General features: G+C 51.5%; 1 protein-coding gene across 4 annotated transcripts in view; it reads left to right on the top strand.

The window, feature by feature from the left end:
• Positions 1-14,691, top strand: part of TAF12 (TATA-box binding protein associated factor 12) — a 117,571-nt gene that overhangs the window by 73,792 nt on the left and 29,088 nt on the right. The window lies entirely within an intron of this gene.

Below are 14,691 nucleotides of genomic sequence, written 5' to 3'. Positions count from 1 at the left end.
ATATCTACTTGTGCATGGGGTAGGTTGCCTCCTAAATCTACTTTTCCTGTAACAAAATCCACTTGTCCCTTTGGTGCCATGGAGTGCGCTGACAAATTATGATAACAACCTCATTATGTAAGAGCTCTGATATAGCCTCTCTGATTATGCCAGGGCTCATACCACAATAGTGTTTAAATACTAGCAATCCCCTTATGTTGCCACATTTCCGCAGATCTACATACTGAGGCTGAAGATAATTGTAAGCAATTCTTCCAGAGTTGGTATGCCCTTTTGAATTTGTGCAAACATTCTAACTTACATGTTTTAAGTGTTTTTAGCAACTCTTCTCTAATCTTTTCCCATACTGAGAAATGTTGGAAATTTACTCCTAACATTGCAGATGTAAACCTTCTTCCATAGTTTAGTGGCGGGGGGTGAGATTGGGGGAGTGATTGGACGGAAAGTGAACTTAGCAAACACTCAGATTTTCGCATGAGCAAATCTACACATGCCGATTTGCTCATGCTAAAATGCAGTTCACAAATATTTTCTAGGAGTACTATTTCTGTAGTAGGGGATCTCTGTGTATAGTCATAATCTAGTGAATAGTCCCGTCCATGTGCGTGGACCCCGGAGCAATCAAAAATAATCTCTTAAAGTGTCGAAAAAATGCAGAACTGCACAGACACTTAAGAGAGAATTTAAAGACAGATAATGCAGCCTATAAACAGGCTACACTGTCCAGTACTTGAACTAGAAATTCCACCAAAAATCCACAAACGGCAAAGCCTGTCCAGATTTCCCTTGCCTTCAGCAAAAACCCCTCTGGAATGATAGAGAGGAAGACATGGACAGACAAGCCCCATAGGCTGCCATTATGTGGCTCAGAACAGGATACTGTGCCTTTAAGAGAACTTTCCAGAACTTCACAGTATCCCAGAATGCCCTGCAGGTCCCTTTTACTTTCAGTTCTTTTTTCCGGCTCCTGCTAGCAGGACCCTGGAGCTTTGAGCTCTCCCTTTTTAGGGTTTTTGGTGATTATTTCACTGCTTTTTCTCAAATTAAGTGCTTTATTGTACTTTGGTGCCTTTCTCCTTTGTCTTGCACTCCTTTTTTTTGTCGAATATGCCTGTTTTATTCGATAAATGCCCGGAGTGCTCCAGGAAAAAGGCCAAATCGGATCCCCATGAGGTGTGTATCCTCTGCCTTCCTTCTTCACATATCCCTGAGGAGTGTGTGATATGTCAAAGCTTCTCTGGCAGGACCCTGAAGGACAGGAAGAAGATCAAACTTCAGGGCCTCGAGGAAAGAAGATTGAAGGCACAAGGTGGGTCTGGAGGGGCTTCTTCTGCCCATGCTGAGGCCTCTGGGGGGCTCCCCAGGGGCAGGAAGGCCAGCAAACGTCACCATTCTCCGCCTGGGTCTGTTGCGCCCACTACGGCGTCGAGAGGAATGACTACGGTCTGCTCCCCATCGTCGGAGACTAAACGACATCGACGCTCGGCGTCGAGGGATGTTACTAGACCTTCTAAGTCCCCGGTGACTGTTTCTTCGTCGTCCTCGTCGTCGTCGAGCTTTCAATGTCGACAGGCCCGGCGTCGGCGCTCGCCGTCGAGGCGACACCGCCGTTCGCCGTTGGCGAAGAGGAGGCGTTCGGCATCGAGGGAGTCCTCGTCGTCAAGGTCGCCGTCGAAGCACGGGTCGACGTCTAAGCCCAGGTCGCCGTCTAAACCCCGATCGCCGTCGAGGCATGGCAGATCGCCGTCGAGGCATGGCAGATCGCCGTCGAGGCATGGCAGATCGCAGTCGAGGCATGGCAGATCGCCGTCGAGGCACAGACGGTCGCCGTCGAGGCGCCGAAGACCGTCGTCTATCGCTGTCGAGGCGCCAACGATCGCAGTCAAGGCGCAGACGGTCGCCGTCGAGGCGCCGAAGACCGTCGTCTATCGCTGTCGAGGCGCCAACGATCGCAGTCAAGGCGCAGAAGGTCGCCGTCGAGGCGTAGAAGATCGCAGTCGAGGCGAAAGCGTTCGTCGCCGAAGATGGGGCGCTCGACGCCAGGAGGCCGGCGCTCGCCGTCTGGCCGCCGTTCCTCGACGTCGAAGAGAGGTGGAAAGTGGCCTGACGCTGTGGGAAGTTCGCCAACGTCCCAGGCTGGTAGAGGTGGAGAATCACCGGGCTCGGTGTATTCCGAGGTGTATACCCCGTCGGGGAAGGTGACTCCCCCTCCTCTGTTACTGAGGAGACTCCCTTCGAGGACCCCTACTCTTCGTCCGTTGCCTCCGCCGCACCCTGGACCAGGGTTGCCAGTGAAGCCACCTCCAGTTCCACCGAGGTCTAGTTCGCTGCCTGTGTTTCCTACACCTCCCAAGGGTACGCCAAAACAGAAGGCTCCGTCCAAGTCGCCCGCACCGGTGGACCCGGTTGACCGCCCTTGGCCGAGGAGGTCACGTTCACGCTCCGGACGGAGAGGAAGATCGAGGAGTCGTCATAGATCCTCCACCAGATCAAGGCGTCGCCATAGGAGGCGGGGGTCGAGGTCCCGAACGGACTCTTCCAGGACCCGTTCCTACTCCCCGACCTTGTCGGACTCCCCAGAGACCAGGGTTTCTCCAGTGGATGACATTGCCACTTTCCAGGAGGTCCTCCTGAGGGGGGCTGCGAAGTTTGGTATCGCTGTGACGGTTCCTACACCTTCGACTTCAGTGCTATTTGAGACGCTCCACAAGAGGCATCTGTCTCGCCGTTTGCTTCCGTTAGTACCTGGATTGAAGGAACCCGCAGAGGAGCTGTTCCTCACACCGGCTGTGGTGAAGGCCGCTCCATCCCGACTTCTAAAGAAGTACAGGGCCCCGGATTCTGACCCTGCCTTTCTGAGAGCTGATCCGGTACCGGATTTGGTGATGGTGACGGCGGCCAGGAAGCTACACTCTACCTCCCCGTCCTCCACCGTGCCTCCAGATAAAGAGAGTAGATGGATCGACTCAGCTGGACGGAAGGCATGTGGGACCGCTTCCACAGCCATGAAGGCGTCCAGTGATACAGCTCTGCTGGGACGTTATGACCGGGCTATGTGGGACTCCCTGCTACAGTTCGTGGAACTGCTACCGAAAGACAAGAGGGAGGACTTCCAGGAGATCCTCAAGGAAGGGATGCTGGTGTCCAATCAGATAGATAAGCTAGATGTCCAGGTAGGAATCATTCACAATAACCACTTAATATTTATCAGTGTCACATATGTGATCACACAAATCAGTAGAGTGACCAAAGGGTTTATATCAAAAATATATTCACTTTATTTTTGATTATGCAAATAAAATTTTTTGGATTTTTTCTATACACGGCAAAAGTATCAAAACTGGCAACAGACAGACTAACATAACATGTAAACTGAATGCTAGTCTACATACACCTACAGCATAGTGTGTGGCTATGACCACTAAACCACAGCAAAGTAAGTATTTACACACAGAAATTCACAAATCAATTTGCACAGTGAATTATACAGTGTATTGCATGTCAGGTGTTAAGCGTCGACGTTTCGGTCCATGCTGGTCAAGTAGATCCGTCGGACCATCTTCAGGACAAAGACGTTGCACAGCAATGTCTAGTGTAAACACAATAATAACAATAATAAACCCTGAGGCACAAGGAGACCAATATCCAGCTTAGCACAGACCAACACAAAAAACCAACAAAGTGAAGCCAAATAGCAGGTTAATCACTAAAAAACTACTAAACCACATCAACTAGGACAATCAACCCATGCAGCCAGTGAGCATGCGGGTACAGCACTACATGATGTTTATAGATTACGTGGCAACATTTTGGCATGTAAGTTTACTTCTGTTATTTGGTGTACTGGTGCGTGATTATAGTGGCACTTGATTACGCAATTTACAGGCATTTACTTGGGATTAATGCATTTTGTTCTTAATTCATATACAGAACGACCTGAGTGGCGTTTTATTTTTCGTGAGTATCACTCAGGCTTTCGGATATTAATATGTCCTTGATTTAATTGATAGTTGTAGATACCCCTTGCACTCTTTCACTGGGGTGTGTTTTCATTTTAAATTTCACGCTTGGGCGAAATGTGGAATATTAGTCACTGAGATATACCACCTCATGTAGTGCTGTACCCGCATGCTCACTGGCTGCATGGGTTGATTGTCCTAGTTGATGTGGTTTAGTAGTTTTTTAGTGATTAACCTGCTATTTGGCTTCACTTTGTTGGTTTTTTGTGTTGGTCTGTGCTAAGCTGGATATTGGTCTCCTTGTGCCTCAGGGTTTATTATTGTTATTATTGTGTTTACACTAGACATTGCTGTGCAACGTCTTTGTCCTGAAGATGGTCCGACGGATCTACTTGACCAGCATGGACCGAAACGTCGACGCTTAACACCTGACATGCAATACACTGTATAATTCACTGTGCAAATTGATTTGTGAATTTCTGTGTGTAAATACTTACTTTGCTGTGGTTTAGTGGTCATAGCCACACACTATGCTGTAGGTGTATGTAGACTAGCATTCAGTTTACATGTTATGTTAGTCTGTCTGTTGCCAGTTTTGATACTTTTGCCGTGTATAGAAAAAATCCAAAAAATTTAATTTGCATAATCAAAAATAAAGTGAATATATTTTTGATATAAACCCTTTGGTCACTCTACTGATTTGTGTGATCACATATGTGACACTGATAAATATTAAGTGGTTATTGTGAATGATTCCTACCTGGACATCTAGCTTATCTATCTGATATTACCCAGTCCCGGTGGGATTATTGGGTGGCTCTATTCTATATATGGTGTCCAATCAGGTCATCAGCGCAGCTGCGGATGTCTCCTTGTTGGCTTCCCATGGTTACTGCCATGGAATCAATCAGCGACGACATGCCTGGCTCCGGCTCAAGTCACTCAAGCCGGAGGCCCAGCAGCGGGTGGCCAACCTGCCTTTTTCCGGGGATACTTTGTTCGGAAAAAACGCAGATGATGAGATGGCCGGCATGAAGGCGGAGGCGGAGACCCTTACGGCTGTGGGCTTGGAGAAGCCCAAAGAGAAGAAATCCTTCAGGCCTTTCCAGAGGCGCTATGGCGCACAAGGAAGAGGATGGGGGCAGTCTTCGGGACAGCAGCAGCAACAACAGCAGCAGTTCCGGAGACCCTGCCAGAAACGTCAGAAGGGTAGAGGGGGACAACAGTCCTCTACCGCGAACAAGGGCCCGGCCGGGTCTCGACCCTGAGCGGTTACTTCCCCTTCATCCGTTACCCGCTCCGGTGGGGGGGAAGCGTTCAATTTTTTCTGGCAGAGTGGAGAAAAATTACTCAGGACAAGTGGGTGCTGAATATTGTTTGCAATGGATACAGTCTTCGGTTTATCAGCCCTCCTCCAGCGATCCCTCCGGTCAGCTCGCAGTATCAACCGCGCGAGTTCCAGGCGGAGGCCGATATCCTGTTAAGGAAAAAGGCAATAGAAGACGTACCTCTGTCTCAACGAGGAAGAGGTCTGTACTCCCGGTTCTTCCTGGTTCGCAAGAAGGACAAGAACGAGTTCAGGCCAATTCTGGACTTGCGGCAGGCAAACAAGTGGGTTCGCAGAGAAAAGTTTTGCATGCTGTCGTTGCATCAGATTTTTCCTCAGTTGCACCAAGGGGACTGGCTTTGTGCCATAGACCTACAGGATGCGTACTTCCACGTGCCCATCGCGTGCAAACACAAGAAGTTTCTGCGATTTCAAGTCGGCACCAACCATTATCAATACACAGTGCTGCCATTTGGGCTGAAGTCTGCGCCCAGGACATTCTCGAAGTGCATGGCAGTGGTAGCGGCACACCTCAGGAAGAACAGGTGTTTGTCTACCCGTACCTGGATGATTGGTTGATCAAGGCCTCCTCCTTCTCGGAAGCTCAGGCAGACTTCCAGAAGACGTGCGTTCTCTTGAACAAGTTGGGGTTGCACATCAACATGTCCAAGTCTGTCCCGGTCCAGTGCATTCAGTACTTGGGAGCCACCATCAATACGCTGTCAGCAAGCGTGTCTCCGGAGGAGGAGCGACGGCGATCGATCCTTCGGAAGGCTCAGGCTCTTATGACCGCTCCATCTACAGCAGTGAGGACGGTGTCTTCGCTACTGGGGTCGATGGCCTCTTGTATCTTCCTCACTCCTCATGCACGACTACACATGAGACCTCTGCAGGAGTGCTTGGAGGACCAATGGGACCAGAGGAAAGGATCTTGGGACGACAAGATACGACTGTTTCTGCATGCTCTTCAGTCTCTGAAGTGGTGGTGTTCAGCGGAGAATCTCCTCAGAGGGGTTCCCTTCCACAAGGACATTCCTACTCAGAGTATCGTGACGGATGCGTCTCTCCTGGGATGGGGAGCGCATTCCGGGAACCTACAGATTCAAGGAACGTGGTCTCCGATGGAGTCCACGTATCACATCAATTTCCTGGAACTCAGAGCTGTTCACTTGGCGCTGAAGGCCTTTCATCCGTCCTTCCAGACCAACTCTCTGCTTGTACAGACGGACAATACGACCACGATGTATTACCTCAACAAGCAGGGGGGCTCAAGATAGCGCACCCTGTCTCGGGAGGCGCAGACGATCTGGCACTGGCTTCTGGCCAGAGGATTGACGATAACGGCTACTCATCTACCAGGTGTGCAGAATGTTCAGGCAGACGCACTGAGCAGACTGATTCAGGAAAACCACGAATGGGTCATAAACGACGATGTACTGGGAGAAGTCTTCGAAAGGTGGGGGACTCCAGACGTAGATCTGTTCGCCACCGCCGAAAACAGCAAATGCCGAGACTTCGTCTCCAGGTACTACCAGCAGGGACGCTGGGGAATGCACTCTGGATCAACTGGTCGAACAGCTTTGTTTACATACATACGGTTGCCGTGCAGGCCGGACCTTCTCACGAAGTTCGGGGGGCAGATGTTGCACCCCAACCTCTCGTCCTTGAGTTTGGCGGCATGGCTCCTGAGATAGTGCAATATGGCCATTTGAATCTGCCCGAAGATTGCATGGACCTACTGAAGGAGTCTAAGCGACCTTCCACTCGGACTTCTTATGCTTACAAGTGGAAGAGGTTTTGTATCTGATGTGTGTCCAAGAACTTTGACCCAACGACGTGCAAGGAAGATGTCATCCTTCCTTACCTTCTGCATTTGGCGCGGTCTGGCCTTAATGTTCATTCCATTAAGGTTCATCTCGCTGCATTGACTGCCTACAGGAAAAGCCCTTCACAGACTTCCTTCTTCCAGATCCCTGTGATCAAAGACTTTTTGGAAGGCTTGAAGAAAGTGTTCCCTCCTGTCAGGCTTCCTTCGCCTTCATGGGAATTGAATGTGGTGCTGTCCAGTTTGATGAAGGAGCCTTTTGAACCCATTCATAAGGCTTCGTTGCAGCATCTGTCCTGGAAGGCGGCGTTCCTCGTGGCCATTACTTCGGCCCGCAGGGTGAGTGAAATTCAGGCGTTGTGTTGCAATGAACCTTATACTGTATTTCATGCTGCTAAGGTTGTTATGCGTACTCACCCTAAATTTCTTCCCAAGGTTATTTCTGATTTTCATGTCAACCAGACTATAACTTTGCCTACGTCTTTTCAGAACCCTTCATCTCTAGCGGAAAGGTCTCTGCATTCCCTGGATGTTAGGAGGGTGTTGAAATTTTATCTGGATAAGACCAAAGGTATTCGTAGGTCAGACCAATTGTTTATCAATTATGGATCGGTCAGGACGGGTCTTGCGACCTCTAAGCAGTCCATTTCTAGGTGGATTGTGTCCTGCATACAACTGTGTTACCAGAAAGCTAATAAGACCTTAGGAGGTAAGCCTAAGGCTCATTCCACCAGGGGCAAGGCTGTCATGACAGACTTGCTCCGTAATGTGCCGATTGCAGATATTTGCAAGGCCGCCACTTGGAAGTCGGTTCATACCTTTGCTAAGCATTACTGCCTGGACACTGATGCCAGGGCGTATGCTCAGGTTGGACAGGCTTCGCTGCGGAATTTGTTCGTACAATAGTGGTGTTGGTTTCTTTTCTCCACCGCCGCTTTGGTGTGGGGATGGGCTTGCCATCCTATTCACTAGATTATGACTATACACAGAGATCCCCTACTACAGAAGGAGTAGTTTCTTTTCTGTAACTCCAGTTCTGTAGTAGGGGTATCTCTGTTATAGTCATAAGCGCCCGCCCTCCTCCCCGGTGGAGAGATGATCAGGTAAGGAATGCTACAGGTCTGGCGTGTTACGCCTTCAAAAAGAACTGAAAGTAAAAGGGACCTTCAGGGCATTCTGGGATACTGTGAAGTTCTGGAAAGTTCTCTTAAAGGCACAGTATCCTGTTCTGAGCCACATAATGGCAGCCTATGGGGCTTGTCTGTCTGTCTTCCTCTCTATCATTCCAGAGGGGTTTTTGCTGAAGGCAAGGGAAATCTGGACAGGCTTTGCTGTTTGTGGATTTTTGGTGGAATTTCTAGTTGAAGTACTGGACAGTGTAGCCTGTTTATAGGCTGCATTATCTGTCTTTAAATTCTCTTTTAAGTGTCTGTGCAGTTCTGCATTTTTTCGACACTTTAAGAGATTATTTTTGATTGCTCTGGGGTCCACGCACATGGGCGGGACTATTCACTAGATTATGACTATAACAGAGATACCTCTACTACAGAACTGGAGTTACAGAAAAGAAGCTACTCCTTCTTGCCCTACTTCTATAAATTCTAGTGAATTCACAAAGGTCGTATAGCTGCCCTTAATGGAAGGACATATGCCATGGGTGCACTTTTGAGACTTTTAAAAAAAACTGGGCCTCTAATTTGGTGTGACTTTAACCATGACCTACGCAGCATCCACTGGTACCAGAACGCAGCACCTATCGCACTGAGGGGCCTGATTGCAATTGCGCCAAAGGACTTCGCACCACTTTTGGCGCTGTTGATGAGGCAGGGACGGAAGGACCCCAAACAGAGGACACTTCGATTTGAGAAAGTGGTAGACCACACCTCATTGAATCCCCCTGATATGGTTGACAACACGCAAGTCATGGAACACACCACAAGCTCCGAATCACCTATTGCTTCACTGCTATAGGAAATGAGGAATGGATTAAAGTCCCTTGAATCTCGTTTCGACGCTCTGGATAAGAACATTGCAGCTATGGGGGCCGAGAGTCAGGTTCACACACGGTGGCTGGACGTAGCAGAGGCCTGCATTTCAGACATCGAAGACTGGACCGCGCAGTCCCTTAAGAGACTATGGGCGAACGGAACGGCTACTAAAGGAAGTAGCGATAAAGAATGAGGATTTAGAAGCCCGAAGCCGCCGCAATAACATCCGCATTATGGGGGTTTCCGGAGAAGACAGCCACGGGTCGGATGGATCAATTTGTGGAGAAGTTGCTCACTGAACTATTTGGCTGTGAAGTTTTCACACCTGGCTTTGTGGTTGAAAGGGCACACAGATCCCTCGGTCCCAGATCTAATCCTGGTCTCCCCCCCCCCCCCCCCCCCCCCCCCCCACCCCCCCCCCCCGACCCATAATTGCACGTCTTCTGAACTTCGGAGACCGAGACACTGCACTAAGGCTGGCAAGGTAACGCTTAGAAGTGACCTGGCAGGGGTCAAAATTGTCCTTTTATCCTGACTTCGCGGCTATGGTGCAGGACGCCCGTCGCAAGTACAATGGAGTAAAAGCCACTCTTCGAAATCTAGGTCTCAAATATGGCATGCTCTATCCGGCGAGGTTTAGGGTGGTTAATAATATGTTAACCTGTTTTGACTGTGCTTGTATATCTCTCTTGGGGAACGTTTATTGCATTCTTCATTGCTATTACATTTGGCTTGTCCGACCCAGTGCTGCCGCCCCCCATGGTGCATCCGATTAGTGGGTTCATATCCCCTTGGGGGCTCTTTGTTGCACTAGGTAGGCGCTGCAGTTATTTCCTTTGTATGACGAGTTGGAATTTTCACTGTGGGTTGGCCTCCTTTGGGTTGACAGGCGGCTGGGGATGGATATGGTACATTTCACCAGTATGTTTTCACACCTTTATTCAACCCGATTAGACTTATTCCAAGTACATTGCAGTTCCGATAGAGCAAGATGCACACTTTCCTCTGATGGCACGATTAGGTAATATCGTAGGCCCATCTGCGCTCACCGTGATGTCTTGAAACGTCAGAGGCCTCACGTCAATCGCAAGCGTAGGCAGGTGCTGCACTATTTACTCCGGCATAACCCAGATCAAGCGTAAAAAAATGTAAATGTCTGTAGATGAACTCTGCAGGTCTTTCAGAATATAACCAAATTAGAAAACCACTAAGGAAGCACAATTTTGGGAATTCTGGTGTGTGATGGAAACTAATATTTTAATACAATCAATACACTTAGGGCCTGATTAAGAGTACACGCCATGCTCTTAGTGGTGGTCCGACCACTGCAGGTCCTCTCGCAGTATTGAGAGTGTGGCAGTTGGACCACCACAGGACTGTTGCCTCCTCCGGGAACCCTGGATCCCACACCGGTGGTGCAGCAGAAAGCGACAGGAATTTGCTGGTGGTGCTGCTGGGGCATCACAGAGCATATTGAGTTTTCCACCGCCCTTTCCATGGCGTTGAGCCTGCCATGAAAAGGGTGGCAGACATGCATCAAAAAGGCCCTAACAGGGCCCTCTGCCGCTTCTGGGCATAAGGGTGCATGCAGGGGGCACATGTGCCTCTTCCCCCCCACCCCCCGGAATTGCACCCTGTTTGTGCACTATGTAGCGTGCACAACATGGTACATGCGACACTGTGCAGGAACATGCTGCAGGCTCTGTCACAGCGGCAGTCTGCTGTTAAGGATCTCGTATGAGTCTTACACAGCTGCCGCAGTAAGACAGCGGCAGCACTGCCCGCCCGCCCTCGATTCAACTCTGAATCGGGCTGGCGCACCACGACCATGGCGGTCCTCTTGAGGGCCGAGCGGTGGCAGTCGTACAGGAGGACCACCAAAGCCATAACACTGCGCTATGTTGTGACATTTCCCCACATGAGCATGTGTGAGCTGTATGCTTTTATCTCTATAAAACTGTATGTCTGTGCAAATGTAGTGACCATTTCATTCGAAGATGTGTTGTGTATAATGGCAGTATGCTACCACACCATGCATACTTCACTTTACCCCCACTCCACTGTACTCTCCACCACTCCACACTGCATCACTCCACGCCTCTCTTCTCCACTCCACGCTAATGCTTCCCCACCCTACTCTACTTGCACCACTGCAGTCTTCGCAACTGCATTTTGCACCATTCCACGCTGTTTCGCTCTACACTGCACTCTGTTCCGCTCTACTCTACGCCAGTGCACTCTATGCCAGTCTGCTCTACGCCACTAAAATCTACCACGTGCCACTCTACCTTGCGCCACTCCACTCTACTTTCAAACAACCTACTTTACCCCACTGCACTTTACTCTCAAACAACCTACTCTACGCCACTGCACTCCACTCTCAAACAACCTACTTTACGCCACTGCACTTTACTCTCAAACAACCTAGTCTACGCCAATCTACTTTACACCACTTCTCTCTAGGCCACTCTAGAACACTCTCCGTTACTCCAGTGTATAGCGTTCTTGTCAACTAAACTCTACTCCGGGGGGGGCGTGGCTACGTAACATGGCCAACAGGACGTGAGCTCCTGCAGCTCCCGGCCAGCCTAGCCCAAAAATCCTGTTAAAGTACTGATCCTGTGCCCGATCGCTGACGAAACTTGTGGGACCAGAGGTCTGAAGTCCAGGGTCACTCTCCAGTGTCGAGTTTGAGGAGGTCCGACTGTGGGAGGCGGCGAGAGACGCGTGGACTGTGGGCGCTGGCGCCCTGTTCACGGGAGGCCGAGGCTGCGGCCTAATATACGGGCCGCTGCCGGGTGACGTCTGAGACCGCCGCTGCTCCCGGGACCACGGCGGATCCTGGTGTGCGTGTCCCCGGGCCCGGGAGCTTGGAGAGTTGGAGGCGATTCTTTCCACCTCTGGGGCCCGGATCCTGGCGGAGCGGCGGATGGCGGTGAGGCTTGGAGAGTCCGCCGGGGGAATACTGCGGTGATCCGGAGAGTGCAAGGCGGAGCGGGGGCCCCTGCAGCCATTGTTGGGAGGAGCACTTGAGGGGGCCTCACTGGGCACCGATGATGCGGAAGGACAGGATGGCCCACGCCTCGCAGCCCAATACCATTACCCAGTACACCACCCCTTGTCTCCCTTTGCAGCGTACCACCCGCCAGACCGGCCAGGGGGACGAGGGACAGGTGTCCGGCAGCTTCTCCGAGCCCTCCAGGGCGGAACTGCTGAAGGCCATACAGGGATCTCACACCGCCCTTGAACTGCAGATTGAGACCGTGTCCATCGACGTTAATCTGCTGAGAGCGGACCTTCGCAAGGTCACGGATAAAGTTACCGAGGCGGAGGGAAACATAGTTCAACTACAGGAGGAGGTGGCCTCTCTTAAGCAGACGGTGACACGGCTCTCGGCCACCACAGGGTAGCTAGAGCGAAGTGCGTAGGATGCAGAAGGACAGGCGCGTCCTGGGCATCCCGGAACGGGCGGAGATGGGGAATGCGGAACGCTCTCTAGAGCAGTGGATCCGTACCACTCTATGCCCGGCAGGGCTTTCGGAGGTCTTTGTGATCGAACGTGCCCATAGAGCGCTGATCCCACCAACGCGGCCTGGGGCCCTACCACGAGCCCTCATCGCAAAAATTTGGAACTATCGCGACAGAGATTGTATCCTAAGGGCAGCATGGGAAACGGCGGACCTCACGTTCGAGAACTCTAAGGTCTCTGTCTATCCGGACTACACCCGGCAGGTCCAGGAACAGCGCAAATCCTTTTTGGTGGTTAAGCAAAAGCTACGGGACATGGGCCTCCAATATGTTATTGTACCCTGCCAAACTTAAGGTCCTCTTCCAGGGCAAGGCCCATTTTTTCGAAAGACCAGAGGAAGTGTGGGAGTGGCTTGAAATCAGGGGTGATGCACTCCCCCCTGAGGAGAGCGGTCGCTCTAGGGCTACGTGGGAGACGCAGCCTGCGAGGAAGCGACGATCCGGACGGCGGCGATCCACTGGCACCTCTGAGGATGCTGCTCAACGAAGAGTCACGGTGGGAGATGATGGGGCCCTCCGCATGGAATCTACGGGGGCTGAGGACTTGCTGGCAGCGGATGCAGACAGCCCGCGGGATGATGTGTTGGTACCGGACACACTGCTGCCGCAGCTGGATGCCCTACCGCCCACAGTGGACACAATAACGGAGACGATGACTGATGCGGCCGCTGCAGCGGAGGTCGGGCCATGAGGGACATATCCTTGCACGATAGCTGAGTACACGAGCTGCAAGTCCTTTGTAATTGGAAAGTCTGAGGGGCGCAGAGTATTTTCAGGGGGCTAGCTGTGCCCGGGGATGCTTGGGGGAAGTGGGGGGGTTTGTTTCTCAGTACTGTTGGGGTGATTGCTAGGGTTTCAGGGATGGGGTTGATGTGTACGTCCTGGCACCAGCAGGGGAAGGGCCTTTCAGCAAGTTTAGTTGTTGCAGGAACATTGCTCTTTGGAGGGTGGAAGGTGGGTTGTTGGGGAGGTTTGTTGGGGGGGTTTGTTACAGGCATCAGTTGTATTACAGTGCGGGCACGAAATGGGAAAATTACAGGATGTTTTTAACGTGGAACTTGAGGGGGCTGGGTACGTGCGCTAAACGACATAGAGTCCTTTCATTCCTCCGTAGACACTGCGTCTCCATTGCATGCCTCCAGGAGACTCACTCACACACAGATGATGAAGGTGCCCGTAAATTGGGGAGGAAATGGCGAGGCCAATTGTTTCACTCTTCCTTCTCCTCCTATGCTAGGGGGGGGGTACTTATCTGGGTAGCTCCCGGGATCCCCTCTGCCATTCAGTACATGGAGGCGGACATACAGGGCAGATACTTGCTTTTGAGGCCGAAGCTGGATGGGAGAGACCTCACGCTTTTGAATTCTTATGCTCCTAACGTAGATGACCCTGGATTCTTCCTAACACTTAGAGAGGTGCTGGTCCCGGATCTGGAGGCCCCTCTGTTTTGGGTGGGGGATTTGAACTGCGTCCTGGATCCCGTACTGGATCGATACCCTCCCCGCGTGGGCACGAAGCCGCGCATGACAAAGCAGCTCGGCGAGGTAATGGGGAATCTGGGGGTGATGGATATATGGCGCCAGCGACACCCAACCTTGAAGCTCTATACATGTTTCTCCCCCACTCATTACACACATAGCAGGCTGGACAGGATTTTAGTCGCCAACGTTTATGCCTCCATATCGCTGGCGATCACACATCAGGCTCGCTTTCTGTCTGACCACTCCCCTGTGACGTGCGCGGTGCAGTGGGAGGGGCGACCTGCCCGCCCTCGAACCTGGCGGATTCCGGGGGATCTGTTGCAGGACCCGATAGCGAGGGACTCTGTCCAGAATGCTCTCAACAGCTACCTAGAGTTGAACTGGCAGGAGGGGTCCATTGCTTACGCCACCAAGTGGGAAGCCCTGAAGGCAGTCGTAAGGGGTGAGTGTATGGGCCTCACTTATGGGGTCAGGAGGCAGCTTCTACGGGAGCTGCGGGAAGCTGAGGGTGACTTATTGCACCAGCAAACATACCCGGACGAGGCACAACAGGAGGCGGAACGGGCGGCCCGAGCCTGTGTAC

The sequence above is a fragment of the Lissotriton vulgaris genome, chromosome 2_1 (genome assembly GCF_964263255.1).
Source record: "Lissotriton vulgaris chromosome 2_1, aLisVul1.2, whole genome shotgun sequence".
In the NCBI taxonomy this organism is placed as follows: domain Eukaryota; kingdom Metazoa; phylum Chordata; class Amphibia; order Caudata; family Salamandridae; genus Lissotriton; species Lissotriton vulgaris.
The sequence above is the reverse complement of the archived record's forward strand: the minus strand, read 5'-3'. Positions and strand labels throughout refer to the sequence as shown.